Below are 26,934 nucleotides of genomic sequence, written 5' to 3'. Positions count from 1 at the left end.
GAAAATCAAAACTGTTTATATACCTAGCACAATTGACTACAAGCATTTGGAGTAACAAATAAGAAAAGTATAAGAAAAATTAAAATGCAGAAGACCACATGATTCAATATGGAACTGTGATACATTCTTCTAAGAGGTGTAAATATAAACCATATTGGTGTGTGTGTGTGTGTGTGTGTGTGTGTGTGTGTGTGTGTGGGTGGGTGTGGCCTTAAAACTTTGCTATAGTGTTTAGTGTTTATAGAAGTTTGGATATTTCTTTGCCAAACTATGTGCATATAGCCTGTAACTATAGCATTAAAGACAATGAATTATCCCCCACCCCTCACCACCACTAATCTATATAGAAGTCTTTAAGGATGGTGTAGATGCTGGAGTCCCTTCTTCTAGGACAGGTGTTGCTATGGGTCAAACACACCCCCCAAAACTATAAAACCTGAAGGGGATCTAGTTGAGAATAGAAAGGAATTGATGGGAGATACAGAACCATGAAAGTAAGAGAGTGAATATTGAAATAATACATTATACACATGAATGAAAATCTCAAAATGATGTGGGATGTCCTTCTGTGTATGTGTTACTTTTGTTGGTTAGGAAATAAAGCTGGTTTTGTTGATGGCAAGAAAAAATATAACCAGGCTGAAAGAGATATAAAGAAAGAGTAGGGTGAGTCAAGGGGGACTCTATATAGCTGCTGAAGCTGGAACTTTACCAGTAGGCAACAACCTCATAGTGATAAATAGATTAATAGAAATGTGTTAATTTAAGATATAAAAGCTAGCTAAAAACATGCTTAAGAAATCGACCAACCAGTGTGGTAATTAATATAGTTTCTGTATGATTATTTGGGTCTGAAAGAACAATCTCCACTAACCTCACAATACGCCTATTATTATATATAGTGTTTTGTGTCATTGAAAAATATTAAAGTCTTATTCATACAACCAATGATCCCAAAACAGTATAAGCACTCTATAAATAACATTGACTCTGAAAAAGTACTGTAATTTCTCCTTACATATTTGAAAATACATAATAATCACAAAACTGAGGGTATTTGGTCTTAAAATAAACCAATCTTTTTAAATTATCAGTATTATGTGTAGCATAATATGAATAATAGTATAATGTATAATTTGGATAACATAGCCATCACTATCCAAAACTTAATTTTTTCTCACATCTGGAGTAAAGAAAGATAGCTTGACTGACTATTCTTCAAATAAAGGTAGTGATTGGAAGCCTCACTCCCAGCCCCTGACATTCATTCCTGGGGCGCCAATGGTGTATCAAAGGAGTAGAAAACTCCTTCTCAAGCCCCTCCCCCTGGGAGTCGCCTTGGTCCAGACACAACCTCCGGAAAAACCAGTTAAGCTCTGACCCCTCCCCAACGAGTTAGGCTGCCACCGAGAAAAAGAACACGTGATCTTTCGGTTTTGTGTCCCGTTGTGTCCCCCCCCACCCCCCGTCACCCAGGAGCAATGCAGTAAACACAGACATTGATTTGGTCTAACTTGGTCTGATTGGAATTATTTGTGTCAGTGGAAGGGCTTAGTTTTCCTAACAGGTAGGAAATTAATGAAATATTTAATCTTAAGCAGAAGCTGATGTCCAGAACAAGGGTATTTTGCCAGTCTGGAGTCAAGGAATACCACACAGTCACATGATGCAACAAACCTCACTCAAGAGATTGATTGGAGAGAAGAGAATAGTGGCTGCCTCTGAACCGGAAAAGAGACAACAGCGAAATGTGCAGAGATGAGGGCTTGTATTTGGTATTTGGAGCAACTACAGTGAGCTAGTGGAAAAGTACAGAACCATCAAGCATTGCTTTGCTGAATGCTGAGTCACAATGGCTAGGATTTCCAAGTCTTTGAGATTGAAGGCCAGCCAAAGGCATGCTGATTTCCCACTGGCCCTTTAACCCTACATAATATATAGAATTTAGATTTCAAAACAACCAATGAAAATAAACTATATAAAAATGAGTATAATTCATTTCTTTTAAACTAGTTAGAAAATTTTTCTAATGACACATAATGTATGCTACATAAATAAAACATCAAATTTGCTACAAACTAGGGCGATAATGACTACAATTCAGTTAGGAAATTCAGTACTTTCTATACTGTTATGACTATGTGTTTAATCCTATACAGAATTTGTTAACATTAACTTTCACATTATTCTACGTTTTTATTGCTACTATTACTATTGTCCTTTTAAAAGGCAAGTGAAGCAAATAGTTGATCCTGCTTTACAATGAAGTTATTATTATTTTTACATCAGAACATGAAAACTATTTTAAAAGCAATTGAAAAATAAATTAAATGTAGACTTCTAGTCTTCAATAAGATAATATAACTTTTAAAGAATTAAAGTGATTCAGTAAATATCAATGTATTTTAAGTCTGAGAAATTATTCTGTAAAATATCGCATTTAACAATACATGCCCACTTAGGATTGACATTTTTATTCAAGTAAATGAAATCTTAAACCAATTTAAGCCATCCTGCAATTATTTCATTTTAGCACCACATAATTATAAAATATTTTTTCCAATTTATTTACAAAAATACTTTATTTTTGGATTTTAGGAATTAAAGCCTTAGTTAAAAAAAAATAGTGACATTCTTTAAACTTAGGTAAAACTTATGCTACCTAATATATTCCTATTTATTTTCCTCAAACATCTTAACCTCACCAAACTCCCTTTCATTATCTTTTTACATATTGGGGACTATGTAAATTCCTATCTACAAACTTACAAAACTTAGGAGGCAGATTTGCGCTTGACTTTGGTTATAGATGGTATCCTGGAAAGGTACTCCTGCCTTTTTCCTGTACTTTCATTTTTATTGCAATATTACAGAGTCAAGAATTGCCCAGTGGTCTAATGGTCCAGACTGAAGCTCTGCTTTCCTGATTATGTGTATTTCTGATTTCTTTTTGTGTGTGTGGTGCATGTACACGCATATGTTATTTTGGAATAGAAGAGGAGTCAATAGAATGAGCCCTTTTGAACAAATGCTGTAGTTTACTTGCACTGCTGTGTGATATAGGGTGCTTTGTTTTGTTTAGTGAATCACACATTCTTCTTCTTCTTCTTCTTCTTCTTCTTCTTCTTCTTCTTCTTCTTCTTCTTCTTCTTCTTCTTCTTCTTCTTCTTCTTCTTCTTCCTCTTCTTCTTCTTCTTCTCCTCCTCTTCCTCCTCCTCCTTCTTCTTCTTCCTCTTCTTCTTCTTTTTCTTCTCCTCCTCCTCCTCTTTCTCCTTCTCCTTCTTCTTCTTCTCTCACACACAGACATCTATACACACACACATACACACAGCATCTAATCTTCTCATTTCAATTCATAGGAAACTAATATTTTGGGCTATTGCCTAGGCTGTGAAAGATCTTTGAAAATCGTATTTGATGTAGTGAATGTGTCTATTTTTATGATTTTTCTTTTTTCCAGTTGAAATAAATACAACTAAATTTGCTTCTGTTACATCACAGTGAATTGACATATAGTTAATTTAAAATGCCAAAATATAGCTAGAATAAATTATATCTAACTGGCCTTTAAAATTCCAAGCTTAAATAAGTGGGAGCTAAAAAATATTCTAAAAAGTATATAATATGAGCCCTGCAAGTTAAAGGACAGTGTTAAACAACACAACACTGAATGTCTTTCAATTTTACTGTACAAATAATTGATGGAAAAATCATTTAAATAATCACTGTTTAGTGTTGCTATTGTATTAAATTATTTCAAATATTGGATCAGTTGTTTGCGGGATCTTAATTATAGTTATTCATTCTCTACCTCTGAGAAATTAGTAAGCAAACAAAAGTATTTTAAAATGTTCTCCATATTTCTGTATGTGTCTCTATCACAGCTTTTCATATTGTGACATTTTATTTGAAAGTATTTCTTGACATGTTGTTATTTATCCTTTTATTAATGAACACCTACTAATTTCATCCACGCTCCTCACAAATTATGTGAGTTTCTGAAAGTTCTGGGATGCATAATCATGAGCTGGTACACTAGCTGTAGATTTCAGGCTTATCTATTTATAATTATTGTTCTACTGTGCCTCAAAGATTGTAATTTCCTAAACTTCCTAAAGGAAATATGTAGCCTTCTATTTTCACTGTTACCTTGAGTATCATCCTTTTATATTCATGATGGCCAATGAAGTGGCAATTGATATTGCATTCAGGAATTGGCACTTTTCTTACTAGTGGAAAATGCCTATTGTCCTAAATTTACAAATATTCTGTTGATTGTCTATGCAAAGTCTCTATTTGCAAACCAACTTTTGAATTTTCCCTCAATAACTTGGCAGTTAATTGAATGTTAAAATATTAGTACTTGAAAGATTTAGAAGCAGAAATATCTCAGTGAGCTGGCTCTTTCCCTGTGAGTCTTATGGCTGAGAAAGGATAGCTTACCAGTTTTTTGCTGATATTTGTTTTAAAAGAATTAAAATGTTTTATGGCTATGCAGTTATTTCATGTTAAAAAATATTTTTTCTCCTTGTTTTGTGGGAAAATCAATGAGAATAATGACAAAACAACACATTAAATGAATTTTTGCATTACTAAATTAGTAATAAATGCTTTTGTCTTGATGTAGATTATTGTTAAATATTTTTAGATTGTTTCAGTAAATTTTCAGTATTAACCAGCTCTATAAATGTATGCTTTAACATGTAATTGTTGCTGAAAATAAATATCTCAGTTAAGTTGCTCTCTTCATGTAGGATGTGTGATTTATCAGAAGTACTATTGTTATCATCATTAACCCTGGTACTGGTGAGGATTATCACTGGTCATTTGAAAACCAAAAGATAGATCTTAACTGAAAAATCATTAGCTTTGCTTCACAAAGGAACAAGTATTTGAGACATTGTTCTTGAAACTGGAAATTAACCAGGGCCATTCTACAGAGCTTTTATACAAAATACTTCAGAAAACATAATTTTCAGTTGTATCAGATGATTACTAAATATATGAGGCTCACCTTTGATAACAAATGTGTGTGTGTGTGTGTGTGTGTGTGTGTGTGTGTGTACTTATGAAACTTGAGATAAGAGCTATTGATGTGCTAAATAAATTAGCAGGAGTCTCTCAGACAGTGACATGGTGCCAGTAAATCTGTGTCATCCCAGATCTCATACATAAAAGCATTGCATTCCAATAAGGGGCCGTTTTGTTCTATCTAAGTGATGTAATCATAACTTTTGGAAGTTCATTCCGTCAAAGCAGGCCACACATTTATACTGGTTACTGAAAGTTTAAAATTGCCAAAATTGACTTTAAACTGTTTCTGCTGTAATATAAATGCAATTTCTGTGGAAGCAATAATATCATGGATAAGCAAGAGGCCTCTTAAGTTAAATAAATTAAAGGCTTCTGAGACAATTTTTCTTGATTTTTGTGTACGAGAGAGAGAAACCTATTTTCAATCAACCTATAAATAAATAAATACACACATATGTATATTAACACAGATAAAATGTCCATTATGTATTCCATAGTTTCTCACTCACACAAATTAAAGAAATATTTAATTTTTTTACCTTCTTTTTTTAAATAACAAATTTTTCCACTTATTTTACATATTAACCAGTTTCCACTCCCTCCTCTCCTCCTTTCTTCTTTCTTTTCACATCTAACCCTCTTCAATCACTCTTCCTCCATCTTCATTTAAAAAGGGACAGACCTCCCATGGGCTTGCACAAAGCATGGGCTCTTAAAGTTGAGGTAGTACCAAGGCCGAGCCAGGTAATCCAGTATGGGAAACAGGTTACCAAAAGTCAGCTAAGTGCCAGGGAGAGGTCCTGCTCTCACTGTTGGAAGCTTTACTAAGAGATCAATCTACATGGTTGTCACACACATGCAAAGGGAGTAGGTTGGTCCCATACAGGCTCTTTGTTTTCCAGCATCCATGTTCTCCCTTTAACTCCTTGTCTCTGTGGGGTCTCCCATCCTGGCCCCCCACCTGGTTTATATAATCCCTTCTCTCTTTCTTCTGAAAGACTATCAGAGCTCATGTAGTAGTGTTTATCTGTTGATTTCTTCCTCTGCTTCCATCACTTACTGGATAGATTATCTCTGATGGCAATTAGGATAGTCACCAATCTGTTTACAATAGATGACCAGTTCAGGCACCCTCTCCCCCATTGATTGCTAGGAGTTTTAGTATGGTTCATCCTTGTGAGTTCCTGGAGTTTTCCCTGGCACCAGATTTCTCCCTAGCCCTAAAATGGCATTGTTCAAAGAATCTTAAATGGTTGTAAATAAAGTAAGTGTTACTGTGGCTCTGTCACATGAACCACCCTCCTCAGCACCTTCTGAAACTTCTCTTCCAACAGCCTGACACCCTGGCCACTCCCTCCCTTCCCTACAAGCTCAGGAGTATTTCTTCTTCACAATCAAGTCAGATAGGATGTCAGGCTGGCTTCCCTGGCTTCCCCTCCCTAGGTGGTTGCTCTGCTTCTGTGGAGCTGGAGCACTGATTTCTGTCTGGGGTGGCATTCCTCCTATTTTACCGTAATTGTTATTTGCTTTCTTGGTGTTTTTAGGAATGAAGATCAAACTTTTATCTTTGACTCCTTAGGGTTTCAGTTAATAAATATTCACTAACTCTTTGAGTTGCTGTGAGGAGAGAGATTATAAAAATCCTGAAGAATATGTTCTGCACTTTACCTGTGATGTTTACTTTGACAATCAATTCGGGAACTATTTCTACTTGTGACAGTGGTAAGGAGTGGCAGAAAGTTCTTTGTCTAAAGAGTCAAATAGTTAATAAAAGGGACAGTTGCATCTTCATCTGGGTCACTGTTTAAACCCACTGTTTCCACATTAAGCCTCTTGTACAGGAGCAATGGTAAAACAGAGTGAAAGTTAACGGAAGACACTCACCTGGTTCTGTGTGACTAGAGCACAGTAATGAGACATTGTTAGCGGGGCTTTGTGCACCCTTTAATGCAGGAGACAGAGGCAGGTGAATCTCTGTGAGTTCAAGGTCAAGCTAGTTTACTGGTGAGTTCTAGGGCAACCAGGCCATATTGTCTCCCCCCCCAAAAACAAGATAAAGAACCAAGTATTAGTGGAGATGCTTCAAAAATAAGACAGCGAAGCAATGAGCATTTTTTACTTTGTAGATATATTTCAGATTTCCAAAGTTAGGTGTTTAGGGCTCTTATCCTATCCTGTGGAGGAAAGTGGAGCCTGCTCTCTCAACTGACTCCAGAGCTCAGCACTGTGATCCTTGTATTCCCTGGGATAGGCCACGTTCTGAAATTGTCTTGTCACGTTGTCACTGGATGTAGCATCTGAGTGTGCAGTTACAGCCAAAAATGACCCCAGCTTGTAAGTCAGTGTGGAATCGAGTGCAGTTAAAGTCATTGTGTCCTTATTTACTGGATCTCAGCTGGAAGTACATCCAGGATGTGGACTGGCTTGATTTTGTGATGGTTATCCCTGGAAATTAGCTATAGCCTGATGTGGGTTAAATGTAAGGAATAGTGCTTTTGCTTTTAAAAATGATCTTTTTAACATAAAATTTTTAATGTGCAAAAAAATAAGGTAAGTCTTCTTTTCAAGTTCATTACAAATTATTTTTTAGAAATGCATCTTTTAAAAAGAGATAACTAATGATCAAATCATAAAGAAAAAACAGCAATAGCACAAACTATGTATAATGAATTAACAGTTCTTTGACTCAAGATTACAATCAAACCAGATGCTGGTGGTACTTGCCTTTAATCCCAGCCCTTGAAGACAGAGGCAGTCAGATAGATCTCTGTGAGTTCAAGGCCAACCTGGTCTACAAGAGCTAGATCCAGGACAGTTTGGGCAGTTCCATTGAAAAACCTTTACAAGAAAAAAAAAATCTTTTTGGATTTGACTACATAAAACATAGAAGTTTTTGAAAGATTAAAAGAATTAGTCATATAGTATCAGCAATTACAACATTTTATTGGGAAAATTATAAACTTGAAAAGGAAAGCCGTTATTTCAAGCAACAAAGTGCGTGACTGATAAATACTAAATATAAATGTACACAAATGAGATTTAGAGCACTTACATATGTTTAATGGAGACCTCTAGGAAATCATGCAAGACAAAATTAAAACCAAAACAAACACAGAAAAGAAAAAGACTTTATTTTTTAATAGATTTGTCAACTCATAAATTAACAAAATGACCAAATTTCACTGCAGAATAGAATTTCAAAACCAATAAAAAGATCTCACTAACCATGTGACAATTAAATCAGATAATATATAAGAAAATGTATTCTAAGATGAGAAGATAATTTTTAAAAAATCGGGAAAAATCTTGAAGAAATAATGGCTGAAAATGTTCCAAATGTGTTTTGTCAGACAAGGAAGGAAGCTTTTAAGATGTATGTGTATGGCAATGCACAAATTCTGTAGTGTGACTGCAGCAATTAAGTAAGTATAGACATTTGTGAAAACACATTACATTCCATACTTAATATTTTAAAATATATAAATTATTTGGGGAAGATAGATGCCATAACAATAGGTCCTCTGTTGAGTAGAAAAGAGTAGACGATGACAGAGCTCATTACTTGGTACTTGCTATGAAGTAAGTAAATTTTTTCATCTGAAAGGGGTCATGTTGAGGACAGAAATTTGTGAAACCATAGGAAAAGGAAAATGGCATTAGATATTTCATTATGTATTCTCAAGAACAAGGAAAAACATTTTAAAGTAATTCATATCATTACTCATATATTCTACTTATAATATCTGTTTACAGAGTCTTATTTATATTGAAGCAAAAATCATATTAAAGCAAGCTAATGATGGAAATGACTTTATTTTAGGGTGTGCCTTTTCAAATAAAAAAATGAAAGATAAGATAAATCAGTCTACGAGAGAGAAAGAGAGAGAGAGAGAACAAAGTAAGATTCTGTCAAAAGTAGCTTTGTAAAATTAATGAGTTTATTGCAAGTCTTGAAGGAACTTGGATAAATTATACAAAGCCCACTATCAACAGTTCTCATTCCAGGTAATGATCCACCTTATGGACTTGAGGAATGGTGACTGGAGATTCGGATAAGGTAAGGGGAGAGCTTTGTAAAAGGTCAGGTGGCTCTTCAGAGAGAAAGTTAATATCCTTTCTCTCTGAAGGATAATTGTCATAATCAAACAATATTATGTTACTTTCTGTTACTGAAGTAAAACACCATGAACAAAATGGCTTTTAAGTTTATTTTGGATTATGGTTCCTGAAGGAGAGTCCAAATGGTAGGGGAGAAATGTAAGCAAGTATCCAGAGGAAAAGCTGGACGATAATGGCCTCGTCTTCACACATGAACACAAAGAGTACATTGGTAATATGACACAGTAATAAACGTCAAAAACCTACTTCCATGGTCCACTTTCTCCCTCAAGCATCTACCTTCTAGAGCTTTCATAATCTTTCCAAATAGTGCCCCTAATCAGTCACCAAATGTTCAAACACTTGATTCTATGGAGAGTATGACTCATTGAAATTATCATATCTACTCTGTATTTCAAGTTGTTTCATTGCAATGGCTGCAACCAAGGCCTGTCATGACGTTGATCGTGTCAAGCACTGAAGAAAATATTCTTCTAACTTAAAATCATTTTGATGAATAAATTGATAGTGGGTAAGGTTTAAAACTCATAGCTTCTTTGGAAGATCTTTCTTTTCACTTCAATATATAAAATAAATCTTAGTTATAATTTTTATGTTAGTAAACTGTTAATAAGAAAAAATAATACCTGAAACTAAATATGAGAATGAATATTCAAATTTTCCTGAACATCAGTTTCTTTAAGTTTTCTCAACGACAGAGAATTCTTATAGGGAAACTATATGGAAGCTAAAGAACAAATCTCAAATTTGACATTACTTTTTGTAAGCTATGACAACTCATTGTTTATTTTGCTGCCAAAATAAAATTGGAATAATCATTAAAAGTATAGAGTTTAAAGTTTAATATATTAGTTATGTTACCAATATTCATGTTCAAATTTTACTTGTAATTTACTGCTGCCATGCATATGACTGGAAGAATATTTGGGGTGCATTAGATCATTATGTGAATAACATTGTCAAGAATATTAATAAAAGAGTGGAGACATAAAATTAATAAAAATAGACTCCGTAAACCAAAACTTTTAAATGAGACCATCACTACAAAACACAGAGGGAAACAGTTTTCTTCCCCCAAACAAGAATCAATGCAAATAAACCTTGTGAACTCTCCTGTTTTTAATCTAATGGTTTATACTTAACAGATGTTTTTATTCTATATCCAGACATAAGAAGACAAACCCCTATATGCTATTTGCACAGCATGATGAACTTGGCTCTGCACGAAACTCTGCTGAAGTTCTGGAATCAGACTTTCATGAACTAGATGCTCTGAGGTGAGATTTCTTTAACAAGTCTCAAATATTTCTTGAAAAAGCAGAAGTGTAAATGTCTGATAAAAAATTTTAAAATCCATTCCCTGATTTAGTAAATGCCAGAAGTAAATGCATTAACCATATAATATTTACTGATTTCCCACATCAGCAAGCTGGTGAACTACATATTGAGCAAAAATATAATCTGCAACCAGGTAGTAGGGAAAATCACTGGGAAAGGAAATATAGTTAGGTTCTAATACAGAAGCCATAGATAATTTTCATGTTCTCAGGCTGTGGTGTGCGTTGTGATATGCATTTGCCCACCATGTTAGAAATACGTTAGAAACATCAAGTACATATTTCTAAGAAACCGATAGGAACCATGTTTCTAAGAAACCAATATATATCTCAAAGCAATATAATAAAAGGATCACTATAACTATATTATTTTTCTTTATTTGTTTCTGATATTATTTTAGGGTCATATTTTTAAATAAATTCTTTACTCTTTGGAACTACTCCATTACTAACTATATTGACAAATGGTAGACTAGAATTTGGTGAGTTATTTTTTGGCATGACATGGCCATTTCTTTAGTCCAAATTATGTCAGAATAAAAGGTATCATAAATTACTTGAGGATCAGAGTCTATTAATTTAAGAGATATGTAAGCCCTCCTACCATTACCATTTCCTCCTTCCTCCTCTTAACAGTAGTTTATTTTTATAAACGAACAAAGTTGATGAAATTTTTTTAAAAGCTATAACATCATAATAATTTTCCATTGCAGATACAAAAAGGTATTTTTTTTAAAAAATACAGTTTAATGGTCACATTAATTTCTTTTTCCTCACATTCATCACAGAGCTCTGTTTTCAACTGTTCTAAATCATTTCCCTTTACTGAGCTCTGGCCAGGAGAATCTGTTTTCAAAGCAAAAAATAATTAGGTTCAGAAATATGTTTAGTGATAGGAACTAGCAATGATTGTTTACATGGATTGGATGCCCTCCAAGTTCAAAATCAAAAGTACTTAATTAAGACTTGCAACTACTTTTGTAATGATGTATAAAAAGCAATTTCTCTTGTTTTTAACATAAATAGGTAATATTAATTCCCTGTCTCCACCACAGAAAAAACAAAGATAAGTATTCTGATTGAAGGTGGTTGAAAATTCAGCTTCTGTTTAAATGATGACAAGATTAAAATATGTTGAAGCAAGAAATTGAAATGCTTTTTTATCAAGCATGATTATACTTATAGTATATTTTATGCCTGACTTTGAGGTGCAGGAAATTAAGCTGAAAGTGAAATATGAGAGTGAACAAACTAAGCCATGAAAAGGGAACAGAAATAAGTGGTTAAAGGTTTCGATTGCAAAAGCATGTGGGGATAATTAAATTTCTTTCCCACTTTCGTAAAGATGTATCTGTTTATGTTTTGATAAGAGTGAGTGTTAATGGATTTCTATAAAGCTGAGAAATCTATAGGCATATTCAGTTAATAAATTAACAAAATCCTCTTCAATAAGAAGTTTGGAAATGATGTCGGTACTGGGCACTTGTCCAATGTAACATGAAAGACAGAACCAGCAATATGCCCGAAAATGCACTAAATTGTAAATATCCTAGTACATACATGCACAGTCTGGAGACAAGGAAAAGCTGACAATCTAGTGACAAGTTCCATTGGTTCTGAGAAAATAAAAGTGAAAAGTCCTGGGTTTGTTGTTGCTGTTGTTGAGAAAAGAAATTAAGAGGAAGAAACAGCTTAGATAAAAACTGTAGTGAATGGCATCCTCTGTGATTCTTTCTAAAGACAAGAGGAAGATGGAGGTGAATAATCTTGGCTGTTTTTTCCCTTGTGGAAACCAATGAACCTTCAGGATCATGGTAGTAGACAGGTATTAGTGTTGAGCTCTGAGGTCAGTTTAGGTAGAGATATCTCTTCATTTGATTGAAGTGAAGCAGTAGTTAGAGTACAACTAAATCATTATTATTATCAGCCATTGTTTAAGCTAGTTAAGCACCAGAAACTATCCCATGTGTCACATCGACAACTATTGTTATACAAAAAGCAGTGGTAAAATTTAGATATGAATAGTCCACCAAAGTTTCATAGGTTGAACACTTGGTCCTCAACTGCTAGCATTCTTGAAGAGTTGAGGAAATCGATGTTAGGGAATTGTAGGCTAGCTGGACGAAACTGATCATTAGGGCTTTGTTTTGAAAATTATGTCTGATTCCTTGTTTATCTTATTTTCTCTTTCCAGATTTCTCTTCTTCTCACTGATGGGAGAGAAAACAATTTTATGTGCCATGTGGTCTATCATACCATCCTGCGTCAAGATGTGAGTCAAAGGCATCCAAAACCAGACCTGGGATCTCTAAACCTTTGAACCAAAATAAGCCTGCCTTTCATTATTTTTTCTTATACATATTTTGAAATGGTGAAATATATTCTATGATTGATTAAGTTATTGTATGGTATTGATATCCATTAGGTGTCCTTATCATGTTTTCAAATTATGAATGTATTTGTAGATAAATAGGCTACTATTCAAATAAAATAATTGAAGAAAGTTTTAAAAACAAAAATAAAACCTCTCCTTGTTCTGATGGTTGAATTTCAAAATCACTTAGTGTCCTCAAGTTTGACCTACCTTTATTAGAGTGATATTTCCTTTCTAAGACTTAAAAAGCATGATAATATAAAGAAATTCAATTTTACATGTAAAACATTGGGAGAAAGCCTAGATGTCTGTCTTATTGTTGTCATATTGCTTTTTTCTATCATATGCATGCACGCTCTATTACACAAGGAACAAGAGTATGTTTCATGAGAAATTCCATTTTTTTTACATCAAATGAAGTGGATTATGACATGTACTCTATCAATTATATTCTTTTGTTCACCTTAGTCAAGCACATCAGAAAAGTGTATTCAATTATATTATAATATTAAATTTAACAAATTCCATTCTTCACTATCAGCTGCCCATTCTAACATCAGTTACCAAAAGATCCTCTTCACTGGTAAACTGCTGAAATTGACCAGTGAAATTCAAGAGGCATTCATCCTTGCCAATCCTAAAGTCTGGTTTAACTAGTTGCACAGGTTTGGAGATCAAATTGTATATCCTATTGCATCACAATCTTTTCTTTTCAAATCCACCTAAGATTTAACAATTGTGGATTTGAAGTCTACATCAGACAACTACCACTGACTTTTAAAAAAAATTCTTACAGAAAAGCCTATATGGGTTTTTAATAAAATAATGTCATGTATTTATCTTATCTGTTAATACCAGAGAGTGGAACAGAAGTACCTTAATGCTATTATAATATTTTTGTTTTTTTCTAGAGGCCAAGGCTATTTTCTTACATTATTTTCTTGACTGTCTCCTGATATAGCTCTTGATATGCAAGCCATTTTCTCCCCCAATACATCATGAAATAAAGCGACTATAATAGCCTGAGATATGATGTCCTACTATGAGGAGGCTCTACATTTGATGGAAAGAACGTCTTTTATTGATCATCAAATAAATATAAAATAATCATCACTTTTAGCTAGGTTCAAAAAGTGCTTTCCTTTCTCCTTCACCACTACCTCTTAAAATTGTGTGAAATTCAGCTTGTGAAGATGTTAATCCCTTTTCTTTTAGAAAAAGAAGTACTTGAAAATTATGTTGTATACTCTGTCCTCCTTATAGTCAGTAAACACACTGATCTAGGGGAGGACTCTTGAGACCTATGCTTCCTTATAACTAGGTAATTAACTGACAATGGTAGAGAAAGCCACATATGTATTGTGTTAGTTAATTTTCAGCTACATGTGTATGCCTGAAAATGTGAACCTATTTCCAAGTTAATCAAAGGTCAGAGAGTTGGAACTTACCTCTAGTCCTTCAAGGTTATTGTGTTTCTACCTTTCTACCTCAAACAAAGGTCCCACCTAGATTTAGGCCAGAGAGTTCTGCTCTCTCAAGGTTATTGTCAACAGGTGTAGCTAATATCCTGACCTTGTATTTCAGGAAGAAAGAAGAAGATATGTTTCTACATCAAAAGAAATTCTAAGGATCCAGTTCCTTTATGGTAATAACATTGGATTTCACCCCGGGAGTGGTTAGCCAACAGAATGTTTTGGTTTAGAGTGTGAGTGTGACTTGTTTTGTTCTAGCAACAGAATGTTTAACTATGGATGTAGCCTGTGATCTTCAATTGGTATGTTCATTTCCTTGTATCAAGTTAATACAGTTTTTTCCTCTTACTCTTACTTTTTGGGATCTGGGGTATTTAAAGCAATCAGAAATTAAACATGGGCAAATTTCAGTACTCACTGGATTTCCATCCTGATTCTATTCCATGTTTCTTCGTTTTATTATTTTCATTCACGTCTTCATATTCTTTACTAATATTTTCTAAATCCCCACACCACTATCTTGGCAAGAAGTATTTTGGTTGAGGCTGGTCCCTGACAGTTACAATGATAAAATACCATGATCAGAAACAACTTATAGAAGCAAGTGCTCAGTTTGGAAATATTAACTCAAAGGAATGAGAATCCAACCTGGCAGACACAGGAGAGAAAGCATCAGAAAATGCTGCAAAAGCAGCAAGAAACTGAGACAGATCACATCTCTGGCTGCAAGCATGAAACCAAGGGTTAGCTAGACGTTGGAGAGAGAATTTAAATTGTTTAAAACTTACCTCTTGTAACGTTAAGGCTGCACCAATTAGACTCAGATAGTGTTCAAATGTATGAGCCTATGAAGGATATTATTCAAATCAACACATGTACAACTAATTGACTTTAAATCATAAACAAAGTTTTCTGAGGGAAACAAAAGTGTCTGATAGTGTTTGGGAAGTGGTGATGAAGAGAAACCGAGGGATATATAGTAGGAGATATACTCCAAACAATAAATGATCAGCTCCAAATAGCTTTAGATAAACATGATAAGTGAAAATATGCACCATGAAACTGTCTGAATATATACTACATAGGGCAGTATGAGATAAAGTTAAAGGCATCTTATTTTGGAACTTTAATTACTTTCATTATCTCTGTTCTCTGCTGGCTTGTATTGACCTTAGCTTCATTATTTTCTAGTTTTATATATTCATCAACATCACAGAGTCTTCCACCAACAACAGCATCCTATTTGATTGTACCTTAGGCTTCTAGGTAGTTCTTATCTAGGTGCTGCTATTCTGGAATAAGTATTATGATGCTCAACATAAATAAAGAACCGATGACTGTGTGGACTCTGGTCTTTCTCACACATTAGCATAAAATGTTATACTATATGATTTTCCAGCAACAGAATTTTCCAAAAAAATGACAAGAAATTATTACTTATCAAGAAATTAATGACTCAGTAATTATTGATATATTCTTCCTGAGAAAAGGACCCACAACCCTAACTCATTCAACTGATTCTGTGATGCTCATAGTAAGGAAAAAAAATAAAAATCTTCCCAACAAACTAAATTCAAAGTAAATCAGAGAACCCTAGTAATTTATAGAACTTACCTTTTATTCCCCATCCTTTATATATACATTCTGAATAAGACTGTAACCATTTTCTTTGACTCTTGACCTAAACCATTTCTTCTTGAGAAAAGTCATGTAATGGCTCACCCGAAATAAGTCCGCACTTGACTCTTACTACTGTTTCTATTACACTCTCCTCCTGGAACAAAGGTCAACTTCCTAGTTCTCTAAGTATATTATTTTCGACCAACTACATCAGCCACATAAATCATACTTTTATCATCAGCAATATTTAGTAGTTTTACCGTGGTACCATGTATGATTTTATTCATTCTGAATTGGAGCTTTCAAAGGTACTACTATACTATAAACCACCATCCACACTCTTATAGCCCCATAGGCACACATATATGCATATACATACACACAAACACAAACATATATGTTTCTAAAGTAAAAGAAGTAGCCTCAGTTATAACTGTATCTCAGATTCCATAATTCTAAATATTCACATTTAAATCTATTTTTTATAAACACCAAAACTGAAGAAATGTAATAAACTTCTCAAGAAACTTATACACACACATACTACACATACACATTTGAAGGAACAGCATCTTATGATATCACTGTTTCAACAATAGTGCAAGAAGAAACTCCTCTTTACGGTCCTGAACTCAAGTCCCACTGTTCCCCAGACTATGTATCTATCAAGCTGTTGACCATCACCTCTTCCTTCCGCTTCCTTACAGTGCCCAACACTGGAAATGTTTATGAACCTCCCTACTGGGTAGATCTTTCTACATTCTCCTCCATATGCTGCCCAAACCCTGCCTGCTTTCAGCAGTAAACCCCTTCCCACACTGATCATGTGACAATGTCTCCAGATGGTACACAGTCCATTTGACTTGTCCCTAATAAGAATCACTAGGAAGCTACATTCATCTTTCAGTCTACTCTATTGTAACTGGGCTGTCAGTACTTGACCCACAAAGTCAATTCCAGAAAAAGAACCACTGTAAACCATAGAAGAGATTCAAGTTGTGAAATGAATATAGCTGTCAATGTCAAAGACATTACCAGAAAAAAATATTCTCATAATTAAAGGTGAAAAAATTCTCTATGATAAATACAATTTTGTGAATTTATGACCATTTTGGAATGATTACTGTGAACTGAGGAGAATGTTAAGCATGCCCAAGAAGCTGTATGGAGAAATGTTATTCCGAGTAGTTTTTCAATTTGTCTGCAGAGAACATTAAGTTACTATTGTTCCTGTGATTCTTCTGGGTTGTCCATCAGAACTCAATGATAAGTTTAGATGAATGATTTAGAGAAAGCAAACTGGAATTAAACTAGAAGTTTTTTTTATTTACAAGGTCGATATTACAATCCAGAAAGTTACCATGAAAACTTCTGGAGGGAAAAAGCAAAGATCCACTCAGTTCATAATCCTGTGATCAATGAGATAAATTTGTCAGGCAATAAGTACCTGGGAAATACTGCCATCACTGTTATGGGGTTAACCAGCTGTTCTCTGATTCGACTTGAGACCTGCTTCATTGCCGGGAATTCTATAAGGTACTATATATGTGCTTAAAAGTCTATGTAGCTGGGAAAAATCATAGTCCCATCTAGGAACTTATTATTATTGAAAATTAGATACAACTGGCTTCTAGATATTTATGAAAGAATATACATAGGTGTAATGGTTTAAACAGATATTCTAGTGAATATCAGTAAATGCCTTGACTAAACTGAAGGTTGAGAATAAGTGTCTTATGAATCCTCCAAACTGAACAAGAAATTTGTACTAACTGATCTAAACATACAGGAACCTTAAAGGGATTGAAAAAAAATGTAAAAGTTAGAAAACAGAGAAGAGGGTTATGAATTGTCATGTTCAGGCAAAGGCAGAGCTATTGCAATCATGTATTACAAAAACTGTTGATTTTCCATTTACAGAGTTTGAATCATCCTGTAGTTATAAACATGGATAAAGGCGAGCCTCAAGGATTCTTTTCAACCTATATTCAGTGAAAGGATGAACCCTGGCTTCCAGTTATACCCTAATCTGACAAGAGTTTTGTCGGGTTGAACAAGTTATGGCCAGTTGGAATGATGTGATACAATGATGGGGCTAAAGATCAGGGCTCACATTATTTTGTACCTGAACAACACTTCAGATGTCAGCTAGTTGTGAAGAGGATTGATGAATTGCTGAAGGAAATAAAAAAAAATTCCTCTAACAAGCTCAGTCCATGCTTGCTTGCTGCCCAAACCACCCTAAATTAGAAATTCCACACTCTTCATACTTCTGTTGTTCTGAAACAGGTTCTAAAACTGTAGCCCAATTTCCATGGCAGTCACTCTGTTGCCAAAGGTGACCTTGATCTTAAAGATACCCTCATGCCTCGGTATACCAAGTGCTATAATTAAAACTAAAACACCACATTTTCTAATATCCTCCGTAGTATCAGAAAATATAACATGTACGAGGCAAAAATAGAATGATACAGCAAGGAACACTTACAAAGCAAGAGTGGACATGGAACTGAAACTGTAAGAGGAGAGACACAAGCAGAGAATGTCTTGAACTAAGCTAAATAAAATCCCAAGGAGTAGGCTTAAAAGGATGGGGATGAAAGCATAGTGAAAGAACAGGAATTTAGATCACCATTCTAGACAGTTGTATGCACGATAAATTATGTAGCAAGAAAGGACAACATACTTCTAAGGAGAAAATACAGTATCTTAAATAAAGGTCACTATTTATGTTAACATGTGAATTTAAATATCAAAAAATGGCCTGCAATTAAACAACTTAAAATGATACCTCAATCTGAATTTTATCACAATAGAGCCATTATAAAACATTTTAACTGGTAGGTGCGATATATGAGATAGAGTTTTGGAGTAGCGAAAGCATTAAGCAAGCAGAGAACAGAAGTGAACCAGGAGCGTGGATTCATTTCAGCAAGAGTGTACTGAACACATTGCTGCCCCGAGGGCATCTGCCTAAGGAAGTGTTGGTCTAATGGTTGCAATGAAAGGAAGAAGTAAAATCTCTTTTCCTTCTGTGAAAGGGTAGAGATCTGAAATAATAACTCATATAAAAATTTCAGTGTTAAAGAAACTAAAAAATAATCTATTCTTAAAAGGTGATATTCAGCAGTTTTCCAGTTTGCTCATGTTTGTAGAATGAAAGTCCCTCCCGAGAATTCATAACTCTAAGCTGCAGTCCTGTAAGACTAGAATTCAAAATTCTTCTACAGCAGTGGGATCAAAAACATCTAGCCTGGGGAATTAATTTAAAGAGGTCTTAGGTGTTGAACACCTTGAATGAATACAGATCATGTGGAGGGATCGACCTTTGCACTAAGGGTTATGCGATTGATTCTCTCAGCTAAAAAACTGTGCAAGCACTTACAGCTTTTCTTTGAATCACAATTTCTAAAACCAAATTACACCTTCCCGACATTTAAAAGCAATCACTTTTAATTCAGCGTTTCCTCTGATCTCTATGTCATGTCCTTTATTTAAAAGTGCAGCTAATATAGTCAGTCACTCAGCATATTTAAAGCTAGATGTTATAGTCTTATTACAATTCAAAATTATTTTGGAACTGTGTCTTGCTATTCAGCCTTAAGAGATATTGTGCCTAGAGTTGATAGTATAGTATTAAACATGTATTAATGAAGAATATTAATGAAACACAAAAATAATGTACAGTAAAAATAAATATGTACATGTATTCTTTAACCCCAGTCTTCTTATGACATAGACATTTGTTTATTTAGTCAACTGTATGCTTCATACACCTTGAATCTTGATCATTGTGACTGAATCTATGATCTATGGTTGAGATGCATGAACTATACGTTTACAATGTCAATCTTTTCCTATATAACTGAAATACATTTTATGTTTCTAGAAGCTCTTTTATTTCCGTGTATGTTAAAGTAAAAAATTTACCTCAACTTAAAAAAAAAGTCTCACAGGTTACTAGCACCTGTGTTCCTGAGCAACTCCTGGTGCTCAGTCACCCTGTCTGGATGGTTTGCTTCCAAATTTGCCCTGTAGTCACGGGGATCCTCTTTATTTTTAGCAACATGCTGAAGATACCTTTGACATCCTCTTGAGTAAGACACAATGACTCTGTGTCCTCTACATTTTTCTTTGCTTTACGTATTTATTCACATTTTGATCAATAAATCCACCCGTAATAAAATTGTACATTGCATCTAACTTTAGTAATTCTACCATATCTGCAAATCTCTTTATACGGGTCTATCATTCAAAGGGGGAATAGAAATGATCAATTTGTGTTTGAAAACATTCTCAACTGCATGGTTAACTTAGAGACCCATGTTACTAGGCTAGGACAGTTTGAGAAATGTTGTAACCTGGGAGTAGCATAGGCATTGTGGAGGAAGACTCGACATATGAACCTAGTCTTCTAACCCAACAGATCTATGAGCGCTAGACTGTTAATTGAGTATCATTCTTAGGTAATTTTCTTTGAACATTGTCAATTTCAGAGTCCTATGCTTTTCATTAAGGTGTACTCTTCAACTTATTGATGAATGAAAATTGTATCCTACCATAACCCTAAAGAGAAGGGATAGTAAAGCTTTCTTATCTTAAAAGAAATGCTGTAATTTTGCTAAAATGTTTTAATTAGAGACAAATGCAAATAATTTAGACTTATTGATGATAAAATTCAGAGACATCTGCCAATTAAAGTACCATAGAGTAGATATTTAACTGGCAAAATATATGATCAGGAATTTATACAAATTTCAAGAAAGAAAATGTTTTAAACAGTTATAATGAATGATAATGATACAAGCTGATAATAGAGATATAGATATAGAGAGATAGTCTTATCTGATATTTACAGTATTGCTTCTTGGTAATAGGCTACATGTTTGGGTTTTGGTAATTAGTTAGACACTAACCAACCTAGATTAACATATGAATATCTGAAACATAATCAAGATTCTGCCAATAACCACAATAAGTGCAGTATTTAAAAGTCACAGAGACATTTTGCTGGTTTGAAATAGAAATATGAGACATGAACAAATATCCAAATGAATTGTTCTTGTAATTTCTGGCAGTACTGAACTTGCTTTTGTCTGAATAAAAAGTGAAGATTGAGCCATTCATGGATCTGTCATACTCTAAACAGCTTAAGTGAAGGGATACAATATGACCACAGATAAATTTTAGAAAAATAGTTCTAGTATTTTATAATCGTTGTGTAATATTATTTAATAGGCTGAAAATTATTACTATGCAGTGTTAAGTTGACTAAACATAAAAATATTCTCTTAGTGATATTTTTTCAATAATCTGAGTATGTATATAAAGAAGGCAGACTTATTGAGTGAGTATCTGGACATCAGAAGATAAATTTATAAACTCACTTATATTTTTCTTCCATTTTTGTTTTCCAGTTTTGTAGTATGAGGAGCGGGGGTGGGAGGCTTTGTTCTGTCCTGGCCTCCCAACTAGCTTAGCCCCGAAATAACCACTTAGAAATTGTATTAATTAAATCACTGCTTGACCATTAGCTCTAGCCTCCTATTGGCTAACTCTCACATCTTGATCTAACCCATTTCTCTTAATGTGTATTGCCACTTGACTGTGGCTTACCGGCATGAGTCTAATTAGCATCCATCTTGGGCAGGAGCATCATGGTGTCCTGCCACACTGCCCTTCTTCCCAGTATTCAGTTTGGTCTACTTCACCTATCTAAATTCTGCCCTATCAAAAGGCCAAGGCAGTTTCTTTATTCAACTAATGAAGGCAACACATAGACAGAAGAACCTTTTACACCACAGTTTCAGTTTGAGGTCATTAGACTGGAAAGAGATTTGGGATTGCCTGCATAGCTAAAAATGCTATCTCATTTCTACACATTTATCCTTCCCAGATCTGTCTAATGACATTTGATCACTAAAGGTACTGGTAGCTCATTACTTCATTTGTTAAATTTCCTGCTAAAATACTGACAGGAGTGAATCTTTAACAGGCTTCATAGTCCAGGATTAAGGTTTCAGGTCTATCCTAAAAGCAGTATGCCTATTTTAACCCCAGCTAGTTTCAAGCATATTTTACAAGTCACTCCTGCTGCCTGGGTCAATTCTGACTCACAAAATACTCTCCAGACAACGCCAAAAACCTGCACTAGCTCCTGGGACTTCACCATCAATACCAACTATCCTGGGTCAAGGACACCTACCAAATAAAATCTGATTGTATCTAATATAAACCTGAGCCTCACCTCTACAACCAGGACACTTCTGACAGTTAATGACTTCCCATTTGTAGGACCATTAATAACAATCTTTTTTTCTCCTAGCCACCTGTCTTCTGATCTCCCTCAAAAAGCAGCTACCTGAGGACTCCAGGATGACAGTAAACTGAATGCCACTCCTCGCTGAGCGTGAGCCCACCTCCCGGATCTCCTCTTCTCACATGGCCCAATACTCACAGGAAGTAGTCTTGAGCTGACACCCCTTTATCTAAGGAGTCTGGGATTTGATTGAAACTGAGACCCTAGTCCTCTGACACCCCTATGTCGAAGAATTGTGGGATGTTTGGAAGCATCAACCTCAGCCCCTGGCATTCTTTCTTCGGGTACCAATGGAGCACCAAAGGAACAGAAAGATCTATCTCAAGCCCCATCCCCTCGGGAATTGACTTAGTCTGGACTACACCTCCGGAAAGCCCGACAAGCACTGACCCTTCTCCAGAGATGGTCAGGACCACTCCCACAGGCCACAGGCTGCTGTTCAGAAAAAGAACACATGATTTTGGGTTTTGTGTGGGCCCTTCCTCTCTTTTTTCCCACTATGCTTTTCTGGCCATCTGGGAGTGCTACAGTAAACATGGGAGTAGATTCAGTCTAATCTGGTCTGACTGGAACTATTTATGCTGGGGGAGAAGCTCGTTACAAGAATATTCGTATCACTGACATTAGCCAAAATATAGTTATCTTTAACATTAGTATAATTTTTAATAATAAGATGTCTTAAGAAATAAGTATTCTAACTTTTTAGAAACTAAGGGCAATTATTTTTAGGTGGGTGACTGTGCATTCCAAAGGAATTATCCTCTTCATTTTGGTTTAGCTCTGGAACTTATATTTTATCTGTGAGGGAAAGAAAAACAGTATTTAGTAAATTCCAGTTATTGTTTTTCCTATGACAAAATAAAGAAATATGATGTGACTCTCTCAAAACTCTGACTATATATACTAGAAGCCATCCAACAAAAAATATGCTGTAAACTTATGAAATAATCCTTTTGTGACATCACTGTCTGATGGAAATACTATCTGACCAATATCCCAGCTGTGTGATGGCATACAAGATGATTGCTAAATGTTTCATGATTTTAGAAGTCAGCTGTTAAGCAATAATTAGATTAAATAATTAAATAATAAAAAGTAATTCCATTTATTAAATGGAATTATTAAAGTTTTCTGTAAGAAAAATCCAATGTCCCTGAGTTTCTCATCACTTGTCGAGAAAGTTCAAGGTTCCTAAGGGTATTACTATACCTGAAGGAGTATAGTTTACTTAATTTACTTACTCCTTAATTTACTTAGAGTAAAAAGGAAAACACAAAAGGGACTGACTCTTGTTTCCTTAAAGGATCATAATGTTGGGGCCTGTACAGGGCTCCAGGTTAAGCTCAGTAGCTGGCACAAGAAATAGGGCAATAACTGCCTTTGTGTAAGGTTCAAAACTTTGAGAACTATTGGTTTGGAAAAATCTGCAATGCTTTGAATCTTTGCTCCATAAACTAATGCTATCTAATGACTAGAGTGATGGAATTGGGATATTCTCAGCTTCAGAGTCTGTTGGGGTCAGGAAAGCAATCCACAGTTGCTCAGCAGTTCAGCAAAGCAGGGACTATGGGAGGAACAATCAGCCTTGTCAAGTTCATGAATGGACTTCATTCCTGCCTCGAAAATGGCATGTCTGTCAGAATTAATAGCTCAGGAAACTACATCATCTACTCCAAAGGAAGCTGATCTTTTCCTTCTCAGGTTTAAAGAGTAGCATTCAAAACTAAGGACTCATCTACCTAGAAACATTAACCAACACTGTAATTAAGACATTAATCCAGAGATTTGCTTGCATATTTCACACTGAGTAGGATTAGACAGTATAAGAAAAATGAATACAATTAAAAAGATTAAAGTGGGAAATTGACTGTCATTATCTTAGCTAGTGGCATTATCATCCTATATAAAGAACAGAAATGATAATTTGCTGAGTGACTGTTGAAAATGTGTGGCGATGTTTTAAAGAGAATTATTTTTATGTGCAATGATTTTCTTAGCTGAAGCAAAGATGCACAATGCTCTAATGAACTCCCTCAATGCCTCTATTTGTGGATTTGCAAATTGCTCAGGTTTGTCACTTACATTTGAATATCGAGTTATCTGTTAATGCTGTGCCTATTGAGGAAGGATGTCAAGTACACTGCAAAACCTCATCTTTATTTCATGAATGTTGCCTTAAACTCCATTAACATCGGATATTTCTTCATAGAAAAGTATCTCAAATCAAACGCTTAACTTATAGAAAATGTAATAAATAAAATAGTATTTTAAAATGTGGACAAAATAGACTATTTTCTTCATCCAGATTTCACTTACATATTCTATGGTGTTAATTGATTCTTAGGAAGCAATATTCATCTATAACCCACTACTTCCCTCATTCATATGTGTATACTATGCCTAGGAATGAATGATTAATATGAAGTAACTCATCAAGGAAAGTCCATTCTCATCAATGCTTTCATATGTTACTTTTGTACTTATCAGTTTGAACTAGATAAAGTTGTCTTTTGGAGATAAAATACAATCTAATAATAAATGTTCAATTCAGAAGTTCATGCTCACTTAAGCATAAGAATTAGGTTACATAACTAAGAAACATGGATCATTTTATTAAAATAGGCTAGATCTATGCTCCAGATAATTTAAATACAATTTGTTTTGAAAGTGATAGTGAGGGAAGAGGATGGGGCTTGTCCTGAGTCTAAAACCACTGAGATTATACATCTGACCAGCTGTGACATCATATGCATGACAAATAAGCTTGCTCATTTAAAAAGATTTGTGAATTTCTAAGGGATATTTGCCTTTGAAAATTATAATGTGAAAAACATACATACCTTGAACTTAAAGTAATCCCCAAGCTCTCTGATAATTGTTCATATTTTCAAATAGAAATGATGAAATGTCTGTATCCACAGTCTGCGGATTACATAAATAATACAGCAGTATCCCATGACCAGTGACTGGGAAATTATGAAACACAATAAATATAAAATAACATGGATTTTGCAAGCATTAAATTTGGGTACAATTAATCGGTTAAAAGCTTTAAGTTAGTGAAGTCCAACAGAGGACAATAAGAAAGGAATATGGAATAATGACAGGAAAAAAAAAGAAAAGGATCATTGTAAGTTTACATCTCTGGTCCACAACAAGAAAATAGAAGTTTTAGTTAATATATAGTGTATGTGACACCTATAATATCTTCAACTGATCCTTAACAGTTTGTACAGTGAATGATGATTAGGATAAAAAACTAGAAGAATCATGACTTTCCTGGTGAATGCAATATATTGAAGATGATTGGTAGTTCATCTGGATGCCAGTTAGACAAATATTAAATAGTAGGCATCTACTATTATTTCTTAAGCATAAAGTTTTGTTTGAATCCATACCTTTTATGTTCTAGGAGAAAAAAACAGAGTACTTATTTCCATTTGTAAACTACCATCTTTTAGAGTATCCCAGAGGATGCCTGTTTTCACAATGTAGACACTGTCTTCCTTACAAATGAGCTATAAAATAAAAGCATGGAAAGCTGTTCCAGAACCTATGCGTGCACACATATGTCAGGTTAGGATGTAGGATATCTAAAGCTCCACAAGTTGAACAAGGAAAACCTTCTCATGTATTTTACATGTGACACACTTATGTAAAACATGATCTTGGCAGGCTTTGTTGACTCTCATGCGAGGCTCCCTATATGAACGGAGTCTGAGGACAGGTGGAAGTGAAGGTAGAAGAGAGGTGGGGGAGGGGATGGGAGGAGAGATGGGAGGAAAAACTGTTGATAACTAAAATAAAAAAAGATGACCTTGGGAATATGAATCCCTCCCTTAGAGAGAAAAAAAAAGTTTAATCATGGGTTCTTCTGTAATAAGACATTTTTTTTCCAGTTTCAGAAATAGTATTCACAATGATATTATCTTGAAATCATTAAGTTAGGGGATAGCTCTCATGCCAGACTCTTGTGCTAATTATGAAACACTAATTGTGTATAATTCAGGGATATTTTGCTTATCTCCTCCGGTACAATTATTTTACATAGCAGTCAAGCACTCAAGTTGTTCTGAATTTCCTTTACCTGCACAAATCTCAACAATCTTCTTTTTCAAATTTCATTCTCTAAGACACTGCATTGAATCACCCATCCCACTCAATCATTTTGATCAACCTCAATTATGCTGTTAAGAATTTTTATCTATATTTGAACTTTTTAAATAGCTTTTGCCCACACGTCTAGTTTTTGAGTTTTTCAGCTCTGGTTCACTTCTTATTAGAGAACTTAAGTGTAGTTTGTTTAAGATTTGCTTTTTTTCACTCTCTTCTCAACTCTCTAAAGCTGAATTATTTTCTATCAATTCACTGAGTGTAATTGCTGAGGTCAGTTGTGACTTGGTTTTTAATATAATCAAATGATGACTAATGTTTTCATGAATGTTGGGTATTGTCTACACAATAAAAAAACAACCTTCTTTACTGAATCTTTGGGGTTTTCACATCATACACCCCAATTCTATTCTCAGCTTCATTGGCAATTATCCATTGCAATGAGTCATTGGTTGATTCAAGGCCTTTGGTTTTTGGTAAACCATCCTCAGTGGAGATCGTGTGTCTTACAGATCTTTCGGATATCATTTGGCAGGACCAATCACG

General features: G+C 34.6%; 1 long non-coding RNA gene across 1 annotated transcript in view; it reads left to right on the top strand.

Annotated features, from left to right (window-relative positions):
• The window catches only part of LOC125415234 (uncharacterized), a 43,246-nt gene extending 20,415 nt beyond the window's left edge, over positions 1–22,831 (top strand). Inside the window, exons 2-6 of the long non-coding RNA XR_007236571.3 lie at positions 9,040–9,091; positions 10,320–10,430; positions 12,685–12,762; positions 14,449–14,509; positions 22,282–22,831. This is a non-coding gene — a long non-coding RNA (uncharacterized LOC125415234). The remainder of the gene's footprint in view (positions 1–9,039; positions 9,092–10,319; positions 10,431–12,684; positions 12,763–14,448; positions 14,510–22,281) is intronic.
• Positions 22,832–26,934: the final 4,103 nt, after the last annotated feature.

This window comes from Myodes glareolus, chromosome 19 (assembly GCF_982192425.1).
Source record: "Myodes glareolus chromosome 19, mMyoGla1.1, whole genome shotgun sequence".
Classification (NCBI taxonomy): domain Eukaryota; kingdom Metazoa; phylum Chordata; class Mammalia; order Rodentia; family Cricetidae; genus Myodes; species Myodes glareolus.
This window is presented reverse-complemented; position numbering and strand designations above follow the sequence as displayed.